This window comes from Carlito syrichta, unplaced genomic scaffold (genome assembly GCF_000164805.1).
Source record: "Carlito syrichta isolate Samal-C Ts95f unplaced genomic scaffold, Tarsius_syrichta-2.0.1 Scaffold315149, whole genome shotgun sequence".
Taxonomy (NCBI): Eukaryota; Metazoa; Chordata; class Mammalia; order Primates; family Tarsiidae; genus Carlito; species Carlito syrichta.
This window is the reverse complement of record NW_007259245.1, coordinates 194,662-217,880: the sequence shown is the minus strand read 5'-3', so window position 1 is coordinate 217,880 and position 23,219 is coordinate 194,662.

Here is a 23,219-nt window from a genome sequence, read left to right as displayed (position 1 = left end):
AATAGGTGATGTCTGCTCCCTCAAGGACATTTATTGTCCTTTAGCAAAGTATTCAGGACTCACTTTCCCCACTCTACGTCTTTCCCAGATCTGCCAGGTATGATTCTCCTATCCTTAGCAGTTTTAACACCTTGATTCTGAACTCTTGGCTCCTTGCTTCATGTATCACCTTCCCTTCCTGCCTCTCCTACAGCTTTTGTGATCAGTTTTCCTGCTGTTTCTGAGTCTTCTAGCACCAGCGTCTTTGAACTCACACAGTCTCAGGGGAAGATTCCCAGTCCTGGTTCCTGCTTCTGTAGAGCCTCTTGATCCAGACAGCAAGTGAAGGAGCTTGCCATTTGAAAATTTAACATTAGAATTGTTGAATCAAGGCAATACTCGGCCAAGATGAACTAGGGTGTTTTAGTTTTTGTAACAGTGAGAAAATGCTCCAAAAATTTGAACAGCTTACAACAGTATTTCTTGCTTAAGTTACACAAGGGTCATAGATGTATCTGGCACCCAGAGTAAACTACAAAGTTCTATATGAGACCTACTGTTCTCATGGCAAAGGGCAAGATTGCAAGAAAGCCTGGACTAACCCATGTGATGTAAAGGCTCTGGTTAAATAAAATTAGTGTCATGGACATATATAATCCATTTGCCAAGGCATAGGTGGGCCAAGTTCATCAATGAAATGATCACATGTAGCCCTTCCCTAAGATGTGGGCAGGTCACAACACAAAGTAGGAATGTATAATTAAGTTGTAAAGAAAGAGAAAATGTTTGGCAACAATATTATAGGGAACATAGGTTAAGAGAGAAAAAGAGGGAAAAAGAACCCCAGTTACTAGAATGGGGTACAGGCAGGGTTTTAACCACACAGAATAAGCAGTAACTCAATCATTGCTTTTTGGTATATATATTTATAATATATATGCAATATACATAATTTTGGTATATATATAAAATATACATATTTTATTGCAAGCAATAGTCATCTAATTCAAATTAGCTTAAATGAAATCAGGAACTAATAGATTCACATAGCTAAAAATCCAGATGGAGTTTAAACATGACAGATCTATGCTCACAAAAGCTGTGCCCTGGAATCACTTTCTGTTTCAGTTGCCTCTTTCATACAGTTCCAAAATGACCTCCGGAAGCTCCAGATTTGCAGTTTACTAACTTAGGAACCCTAGTGGAAAGAATAATGCCCGTTGACCAATAACTCTAAAATAAATCCTAAAGTTGACATTCCTTGGTTCTGATTGTCTGGCTTAATTCTTCTGCCAAGAAGACAATTCATGTGTCTGGAGGGATGAAATAGTTACCTAGAACAAAGTCACATATTCACACTTGGAAATGGAAGTGAAGTCAGTAATACTCTAGATTATGGAGGAGTTCTCCCCAGGGAATTTGAGGTCCTTTTGCTAGATGGAAATGCTAGAGATCCCACAAGATCATTAGGGAGAACTGTTAGTTAAGTTAAATTTATTCTTGCTAGGTAAGGAAACACACTCACCAAATCTCATCAACAAAGAAAGTATGGTAAGATTTTTACAGGACAGAGGAAGTCAGGTGGAACTCTAGTGATGCTGGAGGGATTTTGGAAGTGGGAAATGAGCAGAGCAGGTAGAAGGAGCTTTTAATAGTTTGAAAGACATATAGTCAGGCTTTTCCAGTAAATATTAGTCTTCTGTGATGACTGATTGTCCCAGAGCAATTCTAGCCACTAGTTGGGTCCTTGCTTGTTGCAGGTTATAGTCTTGGTAAATATCCATTTTTAAATGGGAGATGAATCTTTGGCTGATAAAAAGGGCAGATATCCACTTATTGGAGGAGTTGAGAAGTATCCACTAAGCAGGGGATTTCTCAGAGTTGTACTATTGGTCAGTGGAATCTCCTTACAAGCTTCTAGTTTCCCTTCTTATCCTGGAAAACTATGGACAGGCTAGGCAGAATTGCATTTCGGGGGAGCAGGAAGAAGGTTTAGAATGTTAAAAAACAAGACAGAGCATGAATGGTGGTACACTGGAAAGAAAAAGAGAAAAAGATAATGTATTTACAGAGAAAGTCAGACCTTTTCTTTTAAAATGATCTGGGGGTCACTTTATGAAGAAGACAAAAGAGTCAACATATCTGGATAATAAAATAATTAATAAAAAACCATATCCACTTGCTTCCAATAAGCACCAAATAATAGCTTCTTCATCTTTTGCTTATGTTAATGATTCTTTTCCCTTAAGCAGACTCATAAATTTTGGGAAACTTGAAAAGGTCTCATTAATTACTATGAACTCGGAAAAATTCTCAATTTTAATGTTCAGTGTTGCTGCCCTAAATAATTTTTGTCTGATTAAAAGAAATTTTATTTCTTTAACTGTCAGAAAATCTGCTCTGATCTAAAGGATACTGAGAAATAGGACTCAGGCCGCCCCCATGAGGTAGAAATGAACGGGGAACTTGAAAACCACTGCACCATGTGAGCAGTTTCTAAATGGTGCCCTTTCCTGTTGGGTCCTGGACATCACTTCCAAAGACCTTTGTTTCTTAAATCGTTCCTTTCTTTTCAGTGCTTCTGGGAAACAATCCACGCAAACTAAGGTTCTAAATGGCAGAAACAATGAGACTCTTTTCTCCATTTTTCTAATGTCTCTTTGGAAGGGCCCCCTGTGGACAGTTTCATGCCTTGACTGTTGACAGTAATGATTTGGTGAATTCTACCAGCAAGGCCAATCCAGATTGAAAGCATTTCTTCTAAGGAGACAGGAATTCTTAGAAAGTGTTTTCCTGGTGTTTAATGATGGGGCTCTGCATGCTTGAGTAAATTAAGTTCAAATTTGCAAAACAACAAAAAACTCACAACACTGCTTCACAGTCCTCCTCATCTTAATGGTCCTGCTTTGATGTTGCACAATAGGCAGAGCCAGCAACTTGCATTTATTGTATTCTGCTAATGCATGCACGGTGTGGCACTTGCTCACTTTCTAATAAGGGCACAACCTAATTGCTCCCCTGAGCGCTGTGCACAGCATATCCTACTCGGAGAGGTGAATTTAGGGACCACTGCTCCCTTCCACATTCACAACTGACCTAATAAATCGTATTTCCATTCTACTGTGCTCATCCATAAGACTGATGGACTGGTACTTTTCAAAGCTAAGAATTAAATGGACATCTGTTGAAATAATTAGCAATATTACTGATTTTATTTTTCATTGAAAATAAAGGCATAGATGTTGGAGAGCAAGACGCGTCTTTGGTGTGGAGTGTCATGAGGCTAGTCTTTCTGTCTTGTGTCCTCTCCACAGGTATCTATTGCACATCCAGCCGTCCATTGTGCACACGTCTCTTCTGTCACTTTGAGATGCATTGGAGTTTCCTAATTGCCTAGGCTGTGCTGGACAAGGGGGATATGAAAGGATAGAGGGAAAAAATCAGTGAAAACATTAGAGCTACCATGAACCAGGTATATTTTATGTATTATAAATGCTTCCTATAATAAGTCTATTCATTATTATTATTAGTATTAGTATTAGAAACAACTTCTGTGGCAGAGAGGGGGCTGGTAGCAGTTATAAGTATTCCTTTTGAAAATCAATTGACAAGCTCTGAAAACCCGCCAGACCAGTTTTGTTTGAGAAAAACCAAATAGCCAAGGACTCATGGCTTTCATGGAAAAGCAAAAGAGTAACTAATTCACAGACTTATCCAAAAATCCCTTTTTTGAAGTTGACAGTTTACAACTCTGCTTGCTGTGCATTTCCTGGAGACCATTTGTTCTTTGAAAGATCTGATTTTGCTGAGTACAACCTTGTAAATTCCAAAGAAAATGTGTAATCGCTCAACACGAGCCCCCTCCCTTACCTAAACGAAGGTATAAGACCCCTCTTCTCCCTTTCTGGGGGACTCGGCCTGGGAGCATTAGCCGGCTGAGTCAGCTGGCATAAATAAAATTGCCACTTCCTGCAATAGTCTCCGTGTCATGACCTCTCTGTCTTCCCACTACATTACTTCAATTAGCTATGGATAGAATCAGAGGAGGATTTGAAGAATGAATTGGAAGATCTTGAAGCTGATGAGGTATCTGTGACCCCAGGAGGGAGCCATGGTGCTTCTCTCCTCCCATATCAGGCAAAGAGGATACCTGGAAATGGTGTTGGGGAAAAGAGTTACAGGAAAGCATGAACCATTGCTCTCAGCTCCTTCTTCTGCCTTCCACGAGGAGGGGCATACCTTTGCTGCAATCCAAGTCTCAGTAACAGGAAAGTCAACTACCCTGCAGATAACTCATTGTTAGAATACGGACAAGTTCTGTTTTTTAAAAAAAAAAGCCTGGGTCTTCTCTGTTAGATGAGCAGATTCTTTTAGGTGATTCATAAATATTCTTCTAGTTCTAAATTTTGATTCTTCTTTTTTTTTTTTTTTGAGTTGGAGTCTCACTGTGTCACCCAGACTGGAGCGCAGTGGCCGCTCCCGGCCACCGCGGCCTCCACCTGCTGGGCTCCAGCGATCCTTCCGCCTCAGCCTTCCGAGTAGCTAGAACTACAGGCTCGCGCTACTATTTTTTTGATTATTGTAGAGATGAAGTCTCGCCAAGTTGCCCAGGCGAGTCTTGAACCCTCAGGCTCAGGCAGTTTACTCACCTCAGCCTCCCAAGGTGCAGGATTACAGGTTGAACCACCGAGCCCGGCTTGATTATTCTTTTTATCTAGGGACTTCCCCTCTAAAATAACTCATGGAATGTATTATTTATAATACCCCATGATTAATGAGGGACAATTATTTTTACCCCACCACCCCTGGATGATTAAAGAAAGGAGAAATTAATTTTGTACTTTACACATAACAACATAACATTAATGAAATAACCAGAAACAGACCACAAATTCACAAACGGTCTGACTTCCAGATAGCTCAGCATCCATCTTTAGCAAAGTGTGTATTATAAAGGGTGGAAATAGACTTTGGAGTCAAGCAAACAGGAATGCATTCCAGTTCCACCTACATGTGAATAACTCCAACTTATTTTGTTCCTTGGGAAGTGGACCCCAAGAGTTATTGCAGTTCAAAAATGCATAAGCTATGTAACTCCTGTAGTGTAAAATGTTTGATGTGAAGCAAGCCTTCAATACATCTTTGTGTCTCTCACAACTATGCTCTATCCTTGCTGTGTATTTCCATTTCATTAGTCTTTCTAGGGACCTTCCCACTAAAAACCTTTGAACAACTGTGGGGTCATAGCTCTACCCTATTACTGTGTTCTCATTTTGTGCCTGACACCATGCTACATCCTTCACTTGCATTTCCTCTTTGCTATCCTCAAAAATTCCATGAGGTGCACAGAATTCTTATTGTCCTAATTTTCTAAGGAACTTCTGTGATTATTACTATTATTTATTATTATTATTATTATTGTTGTTGTACTAATTTTCTAAGGAACTTCTGTATTTAGAGATGTATAATTCCTCAAGATCACACAACTAGTAGGTCACCAGATTTGAACAAAACTCAGTTAAGTACTAAGGTTCATGCAATCCACCACCACTCTATAATTTATTTTTTCCTATCTTAAGAGGTATAGAATAAGAGACTATCATTTTTTTTCCTAGTGTAAAAATAAAAAATTATCAAATTGATAGTCAATCAACTATACTGTCAGCCATGTAACCTAAAACCAAGAAGGTGTAGTTTTGATAAAAGAGTCCTCATGGATGACAAATGCCCAGATAATTCTCTGGTTTTTGACTTTTAGGTGTTATTTCCAAAGTCTGTGGTCAAAGCACATGAATTCTGTGGGCTACTTGCCACTATTTTGCCTCTTGAGATGACATTTACTAAAAGAAGTGTACATTAAAGAGAGAGATAGAGATATAAATAGATTGCAGTATAATTAATTTTATTTTGTAAGTTGTAGACTTTTTGAAAATTAGATGCATATTGCATTTAATAAACTGATATGTACTTTCTATTATTGTTATTATTTTGAGTACTAAATTTTTACATGCCACAATGATGATGTGTAACACATGAGATGTAAGATTACTTTCTGAGATGTGTATTATTCTTGGAAATTTTGAAGCAAGCATCCTTTTCTTGCCAGAAAAAAATTAAAACACTTTAATTTTGCCTAAGACTTCTGTGCAAGTGGAGAACAGATTTTCTTTAAATATAACCTTTGTTTAGCTAGAGACAAAGTTACAACATAAGGTGAGCATATCATGGTGTAGCATGATAGCACTTGCTCTAGCATCAGACAGAATCCAACCTTATCACTGAGTGATCATGAGATTCTATATGTAAAACTAACACAGTTATTCTTAGTGCTGTTGAAAAAGCTAAATGGGCTTTAGGTTAGACCTGGGGGCTTACACGTATCTTACGACCACCACTCCCTCTGGCAACCCCATTAAAGCGGCAGCATTATGATAAAAGTGTATAAACCCTTAAGAGACTATAGAACAGGAAGGAAATCAACAGCACATGACAGATATCAACACATGTTTTGGAATATTAAAAGTAAAAGAAAAGTGGTAAGTAACCTAGCAGAGATAGTAAATTCTTGCATGTTTAAAGAATGGATGACTAACAGGAAGTAAGCAGACTATGTCGCAGAACTCCAGAAAGTCCCAGGAAGTGGATGCATGGGCGGGGCATGGACTAGATGCAAGACGATAGGTTAAGAGGCTTGATAAGAAATGCCTAGATCTGTAAATCTCCTTCCACCTGCACACAGCCAGGTTACTACCCCCTGCTACTCCAGCATGAGAAGGACAATGTATTCTCTGAGGGAATTTAGCACAAATAGTGCATAACACAGAGGCAACAGGTGTGGCACAAGATAAGTATAAGGGGACATACTGAAGCGGGAAGAGTAAGCAAAAGGCTGCTTGTTCAGTGATGATGCCATTATGATTGATATGAAGAAAGAATGGGAGAAAATACTTGCAAATCCTATATCTAATAATTATTTAATAACTAGAATTCATAAAGAACTCCTAGAAACTCAATAACAATAAAACAACCCAGTTCAAAACTGAACAAAGGACTTGATAGACAGTTCTTTTTTTTTTCTTTTGAGAAAGCAAGATTTATTGAGAGGACAGAAAAGCTCCCACAGTAGGAGGGGGCCCAAGGGAGTGGCCTGATACACACTTCTCCAAAGCAGATATACCAATGACCAATAAGTACATGAAAATGTACTCAACATCATGAACCATTAGGAAAATGCAAATAAAAAACCACAATGAGATACCATTTCATGCTCATTAGGATGGCTATTATTAGATTTTTAAAAATCTCAGAAATTAGAGCCCTGTGTATTGCTGGTGGGAATGTGAAACGGTGCAGATGCTGAATGGGGTTCCTAAAAAGTTAACATAAAATTACTATATGATCCAGAAATTTTACTTCTGGGTATATATAAAAAATAATGGAAAGAAGGGACTTAAACAGATATTTGTACACCCATGTTCGTGGTAGCATTATTCACAGTAGCCAAAAGATGGAAGAAACATATTTAGGATGAACAGATACACAAAATGTGTGTGTGTGTGTGTGTGTGTGTGTGTGTGTGTGTGTGTGTGTGTATAATGAAATATTTAATTAAGTCTTCAAAAGGAAGGGAATTCTGACATATACTATAACATAGATGAAACTTGAAGACATTATGCTAAGTGAAATAAGCCAAACACAGTAGGACAAGTATTGTATGATTCCACTTATATGTGATACATACCTAGAATAATGAAATTCCTAAGGAGAGGAAGTAGAATAGTGAGTACTAGATACTGAAAGGGAGGAGGACCTGGGAGGAGGGGAATGGGAAGTTATTGTTGGGTACAGAGTTTTAGTTTGAGATGAAAAAATTATAAAAATGGATAGTGGTGATGATTATATAACAATAGGAATGCACTTAATGTCACTGAGCTATAAAATGGTCAAAATAGTACATTTGATGTTATGCATATTATCACTGCAATACGATCAATATGCTTAAATTGATCAGAGTTGACCAGGAAGTAAAGATTACTAAGTCAAATATGAGAAACGGCAACAACATCACAACAACAAAACCCAACACAAATCAAAAAGCAAAACCAAGAATATTGAAAAAGAAGCAAAGCATCTTTCTTTCTAGGCACAATTGCCAATCCAGAAGAGGCAGCTAAAAGTAACTGGCATTTTTCGCAGCTGTTGAGTTTGGAAGAAGCAAGTAAGAGCTCAAGAGCACTAAGGGTAAGGTTCATGGAAAACTTCATGTACTCTGAGTATAAAATAACTCTTATTGTGGTCAAAGAACTGAAACACAGGACTGAGAATATTTCTTCACGGAACTAGAAAATAAATGGTAATATATGTTGAAAAACAACACCATGCAAATTATAGAAATAAAAAATACTGTAACAAAATTAATAACAATGATTAGGGTTTACGGTAGATTAAACAAATGTGACAGCTGGGTTTGGTGGCTCAGCCTGTAATCCCGCGCCTTTGGGAGGCAGAAGTGAGTGGATTGCCTGAGCCCGTGGGTTCGAGGACCACCTGGGCAGCGAGACTTCATCTCTACAATAAATCAAAAATCAGCCGGGCATGGTAGCACATGCCTGTAATTCCGGCTACTTGGAAGGCTGAGGCGGAAGGATCGCTGGAGCCCAGCAGGCCGAGGCTGCGGTGGCCGGGAGCGGCCACTGCACTCCAGTCTGGGTGATAGAGTGAGATTCCAACTCAAAAAAAACAAAAAACAAACAAAAAAACACAAATGTGACGTGAAAATTAGCTAACTGGATAAAAGGTGAGAAGAAAAATACTCAAAAGAAAGCCTAAAATAAAAGAATGAGGTCAGGTGCAGTACCTGTCTAAAAATCCTAGCACTTTGGGAGGCCGAGACAAAAGGATCTCGTGAGGCCAGAAGTTTGAGACAAGCCTGAGCAATATAGCAGTCTATGTATCATTAAAAAAAAATTAGCTAGGCATGGTAACAGCACTTGTAGTACCAGCTACTTGAAAGACTGAAACTGGAAGATCATTTGAGGCCCAGAGTTCAAGGTTACAGTGAGTTAATTGTACCATTGCACTACAACCTGGGCAACAGAGTGAGCCCATCTCTAAGAAAGAAAAAAAGAAGGAGAAGAAAAGAAACAAAAAGAAAAGGAAAGAAAAACACAGAAGAGAGGAGAGGATAGAAACATTAGGGATAAAGTTAAAATCCCGACATACACAGTGGCTTTGAACTAATGAAAAACATCAATTCACAGATTCAAGAATTAAACAAAACAAAACAAAAACCCAAGCCAGAAAAATAGAAAGGAAATCACTTCCAAAAACAGCAGAGTAAAACTGAGGTGGTATCGAGGAGGAAGGATAAAAAAGGGCTTAAAGAAAATCATAAAAGTAGTCAAAAAGATTACTTTCAAAAGAATAGCAAAGCCAAAAGTCAGGGGATAATATCTTCAATGTGCTGAATCCTATTTCCCAGCAAATGTATTCTTGAAAAAAAAATAATTAATCACTAGTAGAGCTGGTCTACAGAAAAAAAACTACAGAATATTCTTTAGGCAGATAAAAACGTTTTCCAGATAGAAAGTTTGAGAAGCAAGAAAAAATAAAGATGATAAATGTATAGATGAATCAAAATGAGTATTGACTGTATAATATCTTCTTAAGACTTATATTGTCATTATAATTAAAATTGCATAACAGGAAGTAAACTAAATTAAAGTACTCTAATGTCCTTGCATTGCTCAGGAAGAGGATAGAAGTGCAAAGTAATGTTAAACTCCGATGAGTCAGAAGCATGCTGTGATCTAGAAACAACTGCTAAAAAAACAGTAAAAGAGTGCGTGTCTTTTCAACTGCCAAAAAATGAAATAATTTTTTTAATCAAAAAAAGTCCAGAAAAGAGAGACAAGAGAATATAGAATAAAAAATAGAAATTGCATAGTAAGATTATAAATATATATTCAAAGAAACACTTATTATTCAACAGAAAGGAATTGCAACTCAAAAGATAAAACTTTCAGAACGATGTGTCTAAAATACAAAGCTACAAAGAGCTTTTAAAAAAGGGACTGAAAAAATGCATCATGAAAACACAAATCAAGACAAAGTTGAAACAACATGTTCATATTAATATCATGGTACATTTTAAGGCAGTAGAAATTACTAGATAGGGAGAGGGGTCCATCAAAATTATAAAACATTTGATTCGCTTAGAAGATATAATAATCTAATACGCATCTAAGAAAATCTTATACTATATAAAAATGTTGTAGAAATATAAGGATAGACAAATAGTAGCAAATAGTAAAACAAGCAGGCAAAATATCAGTAAGGATTTAGGTCTGAATAGCATAATCAGCAAATTAGACATAAAGACATACATGAAATATGATACCCAACAACTGCAGAATGAGCATTATTTCCAACAGCAAATGGACCACTTATAAATATTGAGTCATTGAACGGATCTCTACAAATTGCAAAATATTAAAAAAACTATAGTATCCTCTTTGACCACAAGCAATAGAGACAGAAATAAATTTTAAAATATAGTACATAGAACATCATATGTTTTAAAGTTTTTTTAAAAGTTTAAAAATTATCTAAAGGTGAAAAAACAGTAAGTAATTAAATTAAAAGGAAATTCAAATTAAACTGACTTTAAAAAGAATAATGAAAATTTAAAATATTCATGCTAAATGACAATGAAATATTTCATATTAAAACTTGTGTAATGTAACTAAAGCCATGTATAAAAGGAAATATTTTAGTTTGAAATGCTAAAAAGTAGTAAGGATCTATCTCAATAAATCAGAAAAAGAACAATAAAATATGCCAAAGTGGAAGAAAGTGAATAACGAAGACAAGAGCAAAAATTAATGAAATAGAAAGTAAACATTCAAATAGAACCAACAAACCAAAAGCTCTTTCAAATTGATTTTTACTGAAGTATACCATACATTCAGAAAGGTCACACATTATTTAGTACACAGCTCGATGAATTTTCACAGAATGAATATTTTTTAAGCAACACACAGATCAAGAAAAAGACTGCTATTGGCACCTCTGATGACCCATCATGCCCCTTCCTACCATGGCTTTCACAGGGAAACTCTTAGCCTGATCTCTAACTGCATAGATTAATTTGTTCTGTTTTTTTATTTTTATATTAATGAACAAAAGTTTATTTTTAAAAGATGATTAAAATTTATAAACCTCTGGGGGAGGCTTATCAGATTAAAAAAAGAGAGCAAGTGCAGGCATATCTCATTGTATCCGCATTTTGCAGATACTGCAGTTTTTACAAATTGGAGGTTTGTGGCAAACCCACATCCAGCAAATCTATGGGTGCCATTTTTCCAATAGCATGTGCTCACTTTGTGTCTTTGTTTCACGTTTTGGTAAAACTTGCAATATGTGAAATTTATTGTTATTTTTATTATTATGTTATGATGATCTATGATCACCGATCTCTAATGTTACTCTGAGACTTGTTTTGGGGTGCCATGAACTGCACCCATACAAGATGGAGAACTTAATCCGTAAATGTGTGTGCTTTGACTGTTTTACCCATTGGCGATTCCCTCATCTCTTTCCCTCTCCCCTGTCTCCCTGTTTTCCAAGACTCAACAAAATTGAAATCAAGCCTGTTAATAACTCTGTGGTGGTCTCTAAGCGTTTAAGTGAAAGGAAGAGTTGCATGTCTCTCACTTGAAGTCAAAAACTAGAAATAATTAAGCCTAGTGAGGAAGATTATGTTGAAAGCCAAGTGAGGCTAAAAACTAAACTTCTTGCCTTTACCAGTTAGCTAAGTTAGGAATACAAAGAAAAGGCTCTTGAAGGAAATAAAAGTGCTGCTCCAGTGAACATAAGAATGATAAGAAAGCAAAACAGCCTTGTTGCTGATGTGGAAAAAAAGTTCTAGTTCTGAAGGCACAGACAATTGTTAGGCACTCTTAATTAAGGTGTATACATTGTTTTTCTAGACATAACGCTATTGTCCAGTTAATAGATTACAGTGTAGTATAAACATAACTTTTATATGCACCAGAAAACCAAAAATTTGTGTGACTTGCTTTATTATGATATTTGCTTTAATGGTCTGGAACCAAACCTGCAGTATCATCAAGATATGCCTGGACGCCAAGTCAATATAAAACCAATAAACACCAAGATACTGCTTTTGTGTGTCCATATGCATGGACAGAGCTTGATGAGTTGATTTCAAAATTCATATGAAACTGCAAGAAGAATTTGGAAACGCTTGTTCTATTGAATATTAAGACATAATAAAGTTATGGGAGGCAGCCATGCTTCTCTGTAACTCTGGCCCCTCTGCAATCCGGGGGAGGTGGATCCTGCTTTTCTTACTCTCTCTAATCTACTTTCTAAATAAACTATATTTTCCATTCTAAAAAAATTAAAGTAATGGTAATTAAGATAGTATGAAGTTGGTGGATGGAAAGACATCTAGACCAATGTACCAGATTCAAAAGCCCAGAAACTGAAACACGTATGCATGAACACTTGATTTACAGTGGAAATGACACTACAGACAGAAAACAAGAACAGATTTTCATGAATGGTGCTGGGACAATCTACACCATAATATCAGTTCTTGGTGGGTTTTAAGTAGTAAATCACAACATCTTTGGTTATCAGAAAAATAAACATTTAAACCACTCTGCGTCCCATTTCATGCTCCTAGAATGGCTAAAATTAAAGAACCAGGCAAGACCAAGAGTTGGGAAGAGCAACTGTGACTCACACACTGCGGTGGGGTGTGACTGGAAGATCATTTTGGCAAGCATTTTGACACTTTCTACTAAAGTTATGATATGCCTATCTTGTGATGCATAAAGACCACTTCTATGTAAGTGCCTAACATAAATATCTATCAAAAGTAAAAAGGATGAACACGTTGTACCATACTTATACAATAAACTTCCATAAAGAATGAACACGAATGTACAAAATTATGTGCAACATGGCTGAATTTCTCAAACGTTGACGTTGAGGAAATGACTAAAAATAATAAATACAGTATGATTCAAGTTACATAATTTTTTAAAAGGCAAAACTCAGCTAGGTATCAAGTGTTTAGGGATGCGTGATGTGTATAAGTTCTGTAATGAAAGCAAGAATATGGCTGTCATGAAGCTCAAAATAGCAGCTCCATCTTGGGCTATGACAAGATTGTATTTGGGGAGGGGCCTGTGTGAGACGGCGTTGGGGTGACGGGCAACGAGACAATTGAGACTGGTGGTTACAGGGGGTTCATTCTGCAATCATTCACTAAGGTGTACAATCATTATATATAACTTATTCCCATGTGTTGTTTTACAGTTTTTAGAAAAGAAAAAAAAAAATCACAGAATAAAAACATTTCATAGAAAATAAAAATGTGATTTCTTTCTTTCTTTTTTTTTTTTCTTTTTTTGAGTTCGAGTCTCACTTTGTCGCCCAGACTGGAGTGCAGTGGCACGCTCCCGGCCACCGCAGCCTCAACCGGCTGGGCTTCAGCGATCCTTCCGCCTCAGCCTTCCAAGTAGCTGGAATTACTGGCACGCGCTACCATGCCCAGTTAATTTTTTTTTTTTAAATTTATTGTAGAGATGAGGTCCCGCCAAGTTGTCCAGGCGGGTCTCGAACCCGCGGGCTCAGGCAATCCACTCACCTCAGCCTCCCAAAGCGCGGGATTACAGGCTGAGTCACCGAGCCCAGCTTAAAAATGTGATTTCTAAAAACAAAACACACACACACACACAAAAAGCCAGGATGAGTGTGGTGGCTTACCCCTATAATTCCAGCACTTTGAGGTGCCAAGGCAGAAGGATTGCTTGAGGTCAGGAGTAAGAGACTAGCCTAGGTAACATAGCGAGATCTTCTTGTCTTTACAAAATATCAAAAAATCAACCTGGCCATGGTAGCACACACCTGTAGTCCCAGATACTCGGAAGGCTGAGGCAGAAGGATTATGTGAGTCCAGAAGTTCGAGGCTGTGATGAGCTATGATTGTGCCACTGTACTTCACCCTGGGTGACAGAGTGAGACCCTGACCCCCAAAATAATAATAATTAATAAAATGAGATAAATAAATCCAGGAAGATAAAGTCTAATATATCATCCAGAAAAACAAAGAAATAGAAAACATAAAATAAAGGAGGATCAGCCTTGAAGGTTTTACATTCATTGATTAGTAAATTCAAAAATAGAAAAGAAAGTCGGTGGAAACATAGTATTACAAAAACTATAAAATAAAGTTTTACAGAACAAGAAGACACGGTTTTGGGGATCACAAGGGCCCCCACAAAATAGTCCACACCAAGGACCTTGACCACGAACCTTGTATTTCAGAACACAAGAAGCGAAGAGAAGATCATAAGTTTTCCTGGAAACACACGACCTCCCACAAATAAACAAAATGAGTTTACCAAAGGGGACCCCAAAAACCTTGGAATTATCTTTTGGAGGGTGGACCTCTTGTAGTCCAATGGATTTTTTTCCTCCAAATCAAATGGCCAACCAAAGATTTTATCTGAAAGTTTTGAGAAAGTTGTGTCACGAATTGCAGAAGAAATACTAAGTGAAGAACCAGGTAACTGGTTCTTCCACCATGACAAAGCATGTGCCCACATCGTGCTGAAAGTTCAACAGTTTTTGACCAAAAACGGCATGCCCCATCCTCTCTATTCACTTGATCTCATCCCAAACACCTTTTTTTTTTGTTTCCCCAGGTGAAAAATGTCCTCAAAGGGAAATATTTTGCCAATGTGGAAGAGATGAAACAAAAAACAGCAGAAGCACTAAAAGACATCAAAATTGACAAGTTCAAAAACTGTTTTTGAACAGCAGAAAAAGCATCTCTATAGGTGTATTTCATCAGAGAGTACTTTGAAGGTGACTGAAATTTCAACACTTAAGAATAAATACATCATTTTGTAATAAATAAATTCTGGGGTTTTTTTGGGGGGGGTCCTACCTCCTGTATAAAAGGATCAAGTATCAGAATTAACACTGTGCTTAGCAACAGTGATACTGGAAACCTTCAAATTGCTTGAAAGTTATTACAGACCTCTAATGCTGTATCAGCCAAATTATCAGTCGAGTGTGAGGGGAGAATCACAGAGATTTGTTAGGTCTCAATTTGTTCCCCTTGCATTCTTTCTCAGGAAGGAACCTAACTGTATGCTTCCTCCAATTGACCGGCAAGAAAGCAAAATAATCTGATGAAGAAGAAAGGGTTCTACAGAGTACATCAGAAGAAATTTCAGGAAAAGAGTGAAGGGAAGAGTCAAGCTGTTTATTGTGCTGTGAGAGAGCAGAGACTGGAGGGGGGAGGAGGTGATTTAAGGACTCCTGGGATTGTGTTAAAAAATATATGTATATAGGAAAAAATGGATAGATTTTCTTACTGAAGCTTGGTTAATTCATTGAGGATTTTAGAACTCTTCCTGTGAACTTGGCAAGATTTAACAATAGTACATGGAAAATTAAGCAAAAGAGTAAACAAGGTACTGATTAGCTCCAGAAAGAACATACAAGAAAGGAAATGTAAGTATGGTATATGACACAACCGTGAAAGGAAAAGAATTAATAACTGATTTAACCAAATATTGTACGGCTTTTTTTTTTTTTTTTTAATAGAGTAAGGGTCTTGCTCTGTTGCCTAAGCTGGAGTAGAATAGTGTGACCATTGCTCACTGCAGCTTCCAACTTCTGGGCTCAAGAGATCTTCTCACCTTAGCTTCTCAAGTAGCTGGGACTAAGGCCTGCCACCAGGCTTGGCTAATTTTTAAAAAAATTTTCTTGTAGAGATGGGATCTTGGTATGTTGCCCAGGCTGGTCTCTAACTCCTGACCTCAAGTAATCCTCCTGCTTTGGCCTCCCAAAGCGCTGGGATTACAGGCATGAGCCACTTCACCATGCCTTGAAGTTGTATTGAAAGATGGAAGAAGGGCAAAGTGAGGGAAGGTTGGAGGGCTAGAGGTCTATATCTTAATATTCAATATTAGGAAGTCAATCAATAATGACTAACTTGTAAAGTCAAGAAGCATGTGATACAAACATAAAAGCTAATGTATAGAACTTCTAGAAGAAAACACAATAAAAAATATTGGTAACTTTGGATTGGCAAAGATTTCTTAGCTAGGATATAAAAAAACATGAACTATAAAAGAAAAACATGATAAATTGGACTTTAATAAAAATGACCAAATTCATACTGTTTTCACTAGTGTAGTAATAAAGTAAGTCATAACACCAGGTAGTGTAAGTCTGTCAATTTTGTACTTTTTAAAGATTTCTGTGAATATTCCAGTTCCTTTGAATTTCCATAGTCATTTTAGGATTAGTTTACTAACTTAAAAAAGCCTGCTGAGATTTTTGACTATCAATTCATTTGACTAAAACTATATCAAAGCTCATGATAACTAGTCAAAAAATCTGGTTCAATGGTTGAGTTCTGCTACTAGCAAGGCAAGTAATATATTTGCAAATTAAGAGTGTAACTTATTGGTCAGGAGTATGAGTACCATAGCTAGCTCACCTGGGTTCAAATCCTGGCTCTGCCATTTATATACCTTGTGCGTGATTGACACGTACATGTTGTTTCACTCTCCACACCTGCACTGCCTCATCTGTGAAAGTAGGGGTAATAACAGCCCCTAGCTTATGAGGTGGTTGAAATGTAGATGAATCAATATACAGAAAATTCGTAGGTCAGTGTCTGGCATGTATCAAGTACTCTAGTTCTTATAATATTATGTATTTTTTCTTTACCTCATTTCCAAACTTATTTAAGGTAACTTACAAGGATACACAAAATGTATCAATGCAGGTTAAATCAAAAGTCAAAACAAAAGCAAAGAAAACATAACTTATACTAAGAGATTCTGGATTTTCCATATTTTCCAAAATTTCTCATTAGGGATGTTTTTTGGGCAACCCCTTGGGGTCCCCTCCTGCTGTGGGAGCTTTTATGTCCTCTCAATAAATCCTGCTTAAAAAGAAAAGATGTTTTTCTCTCTTGTGGGCATTATACTTATGAGAAATGTTACATTTCTAGTTAGCTACATAGATATAAGAGAAAGAAAGAAAAGTATAAGCTAAGCCCACAAGGAGTCCTGCTGGAGAAACAAAACCAGCAAAACATCAAGCACAAATGCGCCCTGGGAGTGATGGAAGGGGGTGGGGGAGAACTGTGGGGTCGCCTCTTAAACAGCTTGAAAGTAACTCTGAAGAATTTCAACCACGGGTAAGAAGGAGACTGGAAAGGCTTTAAAGAAAGACGATTACTTGATCATTGCATTACTTAAATGATACTTCACAAGACTAATCTGACTTAGGTCCTTATTAATTTCATAATCAGGTGTTTAAGAGTCATTGTGGTAAGATCTAAGAAAACAATTTTAGTATAAGGAAACACAAATATCACATAAAATGAAGATAAGAAAACAGAGGTCTTTTTGGTTTTTTTGCTTTTTTTTAGTAGGATCAACCTTTCACAGCAGGCTAGTTATCACTCATTTTTGGAAATCTAGGTCTAAAATATGTCCTTTGGTAACTTATGCAAAGAATCAAAGAGAAATATTTTAGGGTCCCAGAGCTCCAGACTTGCTTTAGTTTTTCCAATTATTACACATGATGTAAATAAATCTAGTAAAAATATAGACAGCCAGTGTTCCCCAAAAATTACTTTCTTGTTTCATCTTTCCTTGCAATTAAGATTGAAGTAACCTGGGGTACATTTAAAAAAAAAAGCAAGACCAAAAAAAGCAAGAACCTGGGGTTCTATTGGTCTTGAGTTCTCTCTGGGTGGCTAGTGCTACCTGCAACTTTACTATAATGTCATACCTCTGTACTGGAACATAAAACCCCCATGAAGCATTTATCACCCTGAGGATTGATCTGCACTTTCTCTAGTTTTCTAAGGGTCACAAGGAGATGATGGTGACTTAATCCTCAGCATAGAGCAGTGATGCTCTCTTCTGGCTGGGCACTGAAGTCCCCTGGGAAACTCGGGAGTACAGACGGCAGAACTGCGTGCAAGGCTTCCAGGGTCAGAATCTCTAAGGGTGGGGTGGTGGGGTGGGAACCTCCAAAATTTTCATTCCACGAGTGATTTCATGAGCAGCCGCCCTTAGTAAGCATTAGCATCAGTCACCTGGCACCTGAAGAAGATTTGAGGAGTAAGTTCATGCAGTAACTGTCTGCTCTGTCTTGGCTGGCCTTCTGCTGTTCACAGGGCCCAGCAGACCAGGTGAGGGATAGGGTAGCAGGTGACTGGAAGGTTGCTGTGTAGTGAACTTTCCTCTCTTTGTCCCAGAGATGACAGAGTGTACAGTTAAATTTGTTTTGTGTTGGGGGGGTCCTTTTGCTGCATTATTTCAGGGTCAGCTGCAGTCAACCTGATGATCGTATTTGATTTTCAGGCTCTGAAAGCCTGCTTTGCTTTTAGCGAATACTCTGTGCTTGCCCTACCCATCCCTAATTATAGAAGGAATTTGATTTTCTCTCTCAAATTTTATCTGGATGTTGTTCAAAAGCAAATAAACTCTGAGGTACTAAAAGAGGTTGGACACAAGAAGTTTCACGAAATGTGTTTTATAAGCTTAGTTAATGTTAAATTTAAAGTTAAATTTGGGGAAGAATAAAAACCTTTTCTGTCAAGCAAAAGGACTGGAAATAGAAGTTCCAACCCAGATCATTACACATTCACGTTGCATCTTTTGCTAATATGTTTTTTAAAAAAAATAAAGTAATAAATAAAGAAAAGGGAAGCCATGTTAGTCATACATCTTGACTCAGCCTTCTATGCCAAAAAAGATTGAAGATTGAACAAAAGTGGCTCAAAGTAGCAAATGCATTGAGGCTGGAAGCCTATTACTAATTCAAGAGCAAATGCATTAGGAGGCACAAGCTGGTCAGATACTATTAAAGAGCAGCACATGGAGACAACCTCTTCATAATTCATGGAGTAATTTCCCCTTCTTTTGAGGGACGAGGATTCTTATCATTAGAAATTTGTCCTTGTGAGTCAATTGTCAGGAATACTCATTATGTTGTTTGATTGTTTAATTCCACAGATACTCCTAGTTAAGTCGTGAAAAGTATGTAGCTGACCAAAGTCTGATTCCATCATCTTTTAACAGTGTTGTTTTCAATAGTTCCAGTCTTGTTAAATGTGGCTTGATGCCAAGCAAAGTTTATTAAGAATTTGTTCTTTGATGTTCAAAATAGCTCTAAGGCCAAACCTACTCCCCCATGCCCCACTCACATATAAAACCACACAAACACACACAAAAACTTCTAACTTTGATGTAAGGGAAGCAACATTTAAAAAAATAATTCAGTGTTTAATGTTCTCTTCTACTGACTTACAGAAAAATTTTGTGTTAACTCTATAGATGAAAACAAATGCCTTCTTTACACTCAGTTCCTATGTATTCAAAGATGTTAAAAAAGAAGTTGGACTTTGAACTGGGATTTCTTGTTCATACGTGCATCTTATTGATTGTAAAAAACAAAGAAACAAACCAACAACATTATTCCACTTTCTGGGATGAATTTCAGCAAATAGACACTTAAAATTAGTAATTCTTAGTAGTTTGCAGCATATAAGTACATATTCTATTATAACATTAGTTCAGTTTATACCTAGATAGGGAAAAACATAAAACTTTTAAATAAAATACAATAAAAAGGATACTTAATCACTGAGGGTAAAAAAACTCTAAATATTTGGTATTGTCCCAATGACCAATTATTACATATAAGGACTGATTCTTTCTCTCATAAAAATAATCCTAGGAAAACAAAAGTAACCTGAAAATGAAGATACTTAAGAAAAAGTACTTGTCTTTCAAAAATTTATATTTGGGAATATTTCACTGGAAGTTTCCCAATACTCTTATTTTTGTTTCTAAGGATGTATATTTTGGAATTCTGCTTTTGAAATAGACATAAAAATCAATGAATACAATAAAATTCCATTGGAAAGTTGAGATTTCTAGGGTTTACATATGCTCTGAGAATTGAAAAGCAAACACGTCAGGGGGAGTTTGCTACCAACGTTGTGAACTGGGAATGGTACCTGGAAATGGGGTCCCATAGCAGGGGATCTGCAGATTCCTGAAAGAATTCCCCAAGCATACTAAAACTAGCTCCCTTTACTAACAGTGTTAAAGGAGACAAGATTCTGGTGTTATGCAAAAAGGCAGACGTCAGCATCCAGGAAGAAACAGAATCGTTTTAGTGAGAGATTTTAGAATGTGAACATCAAATCTGGTGTGCCTTCCAAGTACAGAAAGCAATTGCAAAAGTTGAACTGGAGTTCAGGAGAGTGATTGATCTGAAGATTGAGTTCTGCAAAGATTTTGTTGCTAAAACCACAACAGTAGATTTAGGTCTCTTGGTGTGAATGCTTTGATGAGAGGACAGGAGAGTCAAGGCTTAGATTTGGAATATATTCAAATTCTGTGTAAAGAAGGGGAGGATGGAGCCAGTGTCAGAGACACGTATCTCCCTGGTTCTTATTTCAACGCAATTTTAATCTCAGTGTAGAGATTTATTTACAAATTTGAGTTATTTTCTTGATATTGGCTGGGAAGAATCCCTAAGGGCTTATGTTAATCACGAAGTTTCTCTGTGTTAAAAAACAAAACAACAACAACATTTCACACATACTCTCACGGCGTGTGCACAGAATAAGAAATAATTTAACCACTCTTTCAGCCTGGCAGGGGTTTTTCCCCCCTCTATGTATTACCACATGTAATGTTGAGCCACAATTTCTTAACAAGGTACGGCTTCTCTCTATTTCTTTGTCTTCCCACAGGTCTCAAGAATAGAATTTTTTTTCTTAATTTAAAAGTTGAAAGCTTGCTGACCTGGTACAGTTTTGCGAGTTTAAGTAATGATGATATTGGTTTCTTCAAAAGACATTTCTGTATCTGATCCAGATTAACTCATTACATCAGCTAACATTATCACATTACGATGAGAATGCCTTTTTAAAATCTGAGGCATTCAATGAACAATGAGCATTTCAAATCACATCCTTAACTCTTAATTATGGATATGGAAAGCATTCAAATTCCTGATATGATGATAACACTTTAGGCCCATATAGGCACAGTAGATTATACAAAGGCAGACCATGGTTTGGGGATTGACATCTATCTTTGCCTCTATTGTCCTAATATTTCTGACCTCCTGTATCTAACAACTGGAATCTATTACTTCCTCTGAAGAGAGTATGGTAGCTGGGTCAAGTGGCCAAAATGAGATTGGATTTCTCAGGCTGGAATGGAAGTAGGACACTGCTACTTGAGAGAAAGGGAGAGAGCAGAGGGTAGAACAGTGGGATAATCCAGGGTCCATAAAGGAAAACTGAGAGTGAAATGTTTGGAGGAGTAAAGGTGGCGTGAGTTTAAAGATGAGAACTGAAGTTTCAATTTAGGTTTAGTGTAAGAGGCAGAAGAATGTGAGTATGAAAAGATCAGGCAGAGGAGTCCTAAACTACTTTCTAGAATCTTGCTCACCTTCTACCCATTTTAAAAGACTAAGAGTGGGGTGGACCAAACTCTAATAAGGCAGAAAAGTTATCCAGTCATACTTATTGGTGCATGCCCTAAACCCCATCTTGGGTGTTCTTAGAGAGGTAAGAGATAGCGATGGGAAAGTCATGATTTTAACTTTGCCTTCCTTTCCACTTTAGCATCTAGTGCTGACCCCAATGCTGACAGGAATCCTATTCTTCATTACAGACTTCTTGCCAAAACTGTTGAACCTGGGGTGGGTTCCTGTGGTGCATGAAAATATAGAATTTATTGTTTCTATGACCGTAAATGACGTTAAATAAAAATCTTTTAGTTTTTCAGGAGGAATCATGGAACCAGAAATGGTCTTCCACCTTGAAAATGTGCCTTTTGTTTGACGATTCTTTATCCTTTTTACACTCATTTATTCACTCTCTGGTGTCTTCCCCAACTCTACACTCACGTGTAGTCCAGAGAAGAGTTAAGGAGCTTCTGACTGATCCTACAATGGGCATCAAAGCAATGGGTTTAATCAGGTGAGAAACTGGATCTCCTGGAAGAGCTATGACTCCCTCATATCTCATATTTAATGAAAAACTAAAGCCCATTTTTCTCCTTTTTAAAAAAATACTCTTTAACTTTGTTTTTGAATGTCAATTCAGAGAACTGGGTAAACCACTTTTTTCCTTCCTGCCATGTTATGTCAGTGGCCCATGCAAGGCCTCACTTTTGTTTTAGTTGTTTATTTTTCTTTTCTTTTTTTTATAATCAATAATTTTTATTATGATATTGTGGGGTACAGTTAAGGGTTAGGTATACAAATATGCTTCGTTCAGGCACCCCTGTTGATAAGAGGTGTCTCCTCGTCCCCAGATAGATATTGACTATGGTTAATCCCATCACCCTCCCCCCCATAGTTTCCCATCACTGTCAGTCATTTTCTTATAGTATTACGTTGGATGTTCAAGGTCCACTATATGAGTGAGAACATGTGATATTCAGATCTTTGTTTCTGTGAAAGGTCACTCAGTATTATAGACTCCAGTTCCATTCAGGTTGCTGCAAAATTCATGATGTTGTTCTTTTTTATGGTTGCATAGTATTCCATCGTGTATATGTACCACATTTTAAAAATCCAGTCCTCTTTTGATGGACAGCATGGTTGCTTCCAGGTTCTTGCTATTGTGAAGAATGCTACGATAAACATACGTGTGCAGGTATCTTTTTTATAGAGTGATTTGAGTTCTTCAGGGTATATTCCCAGTAGGGGGATTGCGGGGTCATATGGGAGGTCAATATTTAGAGCTTTTAGGAATCGTCACATTGCTTTCCACAGAGGTTGCACTAGTTTGCACTCCCACCAACAGTGTAGAAGTGTTCCCTTTTCAGCACACCCTCTCCAGCAACTGTTATTTTTTGAGTTACTGATAATTGCCATTCTGACTGGAGTAAGGTGGTATTATTTCAGGGTGGTTTTGATTTGTAGCTCCCTGATGATTCGTGAGGTTGAATATTTCTTCATGTGTCTGTTGGCTGCTCGGATGTCTTCCTTTGAGAAGTGTCTGTTTATATCTTTTGCCACTTTATAATGGGGTTGTTTGTTTTTTTCTTTTCAGCACGTTTGAGTCCCTTGTAGATCCAAGATGTTAAGCCTTTGTCAGATCTAGTGTTGGCAAATACTTTTTTCCCAGTCTG